Source organism: Gossypium hirsutum, unplaced genomic scaffold (genome assembly GCF_007990345.1).
Source record: "Gossypium hirsutum isolate 1008001.06 unplaced genomic scaffold, Gossypium_hirsutum_v2.1 scaffold_327, whole genome shotgun sequence".
Lineage (NCBI taxonomy): Eukaryota > Viridiplantae > Streptophyta > Magnoliopsida > Malvales > Malvaceae > Gossypium > Gossypium hirsutum.
The window spans coordinates 25,001-26,971 of NW_024402956.1; positions in this window are offsets into that span (position 1 = coordinate 25,001).

A 1,971-nucleotide genomic window follows, 5' to 3' on the forward strand; every position below is an offset into this window, starting at 1 on the left:
GCCCGGTTATAGTAACTCGCACAAATGCCTTCGGGACTTAACCCGGATTTAGTAACTCGCACCAATGCCTTCGGGCTTAGCCCAGAATTGGTAACTCGCACAAATGCCTTCGGATCTTAGTCCGGATATGGTCACTTAGCACAAAGCCTTCGGGACTTAGCCCGGACATCATTCAAATAACCATGCACATTTAACAATAAATCATGACACATTCGTATTTCATTTTCATTAGCAAATCTCAAACACAAGACACTTATCATTCTTGCAATTTCGGCTCAATAGCCACACACAAAGAGCATGATTTTGATTTGCTTAAAACATGATCTAATCAAATCATAATTTAAGCTCTATTACTCAAGAACTTACCTCGGATGTTGTCGAACGATTTCGATGGCTATTCGACTACTTTTTCCTTCCCTTTATCAGATTTAGATCCCCTTTGCTCTTGAGCTTAATTAAACAAATAAATTGATTTAATCATTTGAGCATCGAAAAGAGGAACACTAGGCACTTAGCCCATATTTATACATTAGACATTAAAGTCACATACATGTGAAATCATGCATCAACTCAACATATTAACCCACACTCCCTTTTAGCCGATTGTCCTAACCAAGATATAGGCATCAATATGTTTGCCTCTAACCGAATGCATGCAACACAAATCTTCTTATGTGGCCGAGTATGCATGTATATGTTGAGGCCAATTATATGCTTAATACTTCCCACAAGTATGGTTACTTGTATTAGTTATATACCGTTTCGTTTCAAATTCAAAACTCGGCTAATACGCATTTATACACTAGTAATCAAATACTAACATTTTGCATTTTATCTTACTACCATTTCACTTCTACTTTCTACCATGGCCGAATGCATCAAGACACTATTTACCCTTGCAAGGCATAAATTTCATCATCAAAACTAATAAGCTTATAATCCCATGACCGAAACTTCTAACAACACCAATTAAAATACTTCATGGGTTTGAGGTAAAACCAAGAAAGAAACTCATGAATATCGAGATATAAGCACTAACATTGTTCATCTAGATTTAGCATGACACAACATCCATCACCCTTATATTTACCATAGCCGAAAACCTTACTCATTCCAAAAATTCAAATCTCAACTTGGTCACAAAAATAACTTGGTATCTCACCAACACAACATCAACACCAAGCAAGAATGATGCATCCATGGCCGAGTGTCATTTCCATCACATAGCAAGATTTAGACCATGGGCTAGGTAGAACTCAAGCTAACAACTAAAACATGCATGCATCTCATGGAACATCATCAAACATACCTTAGCCTAGTTACATGCATGGCCGAACCTCTTCAACCTTTCTTCTTCCTTCCTTCTTAAAATTTTCGGCCAAGGATGAACCAAAGGATGAACACTTTTTTTTTTGTTTTTCTTTCTAGTTTCGGCAAAATGGGGGAACAACCACACACTTTTTGTTTTTTTTGTTTTCATCATATTCCCTTTCATTATTTTATTCCCATGCTCCTTATTTTATCATACTTCCCATGAAACACTAACTTAACATGTTTATGACATGTTCTTGCCCATCACACTTGGTCTACCATACTTGTCATGGCCGGCCACTACTAATTAGGGGGGAAATTGACATGCAAGTCCCCCTTTTTATTTCATGCACTAATAGATCCTTATGCTTTGACCTACCACATTTCAAAATTTTCTCACATAAGTCCTATTTACTAAAATTCACCTACAATTAAACAAAATTCAAATATGAAATTTTCACACATGCATATATACATATAATAAGCATCAAATATGACAGCTAATTATTTTATGACTCGGTTTAGCGGTCCCGAAACCACTTCCCGACTAGGGTCAATTTGGGCTGTCACAACTCTCCCCCACTTAAGAAATTTTCGTCCACGAAAATCTTACCGGTAAATAAGTTTGGGTATCGTTCTTTCATGGCATTCTCGGTTTCC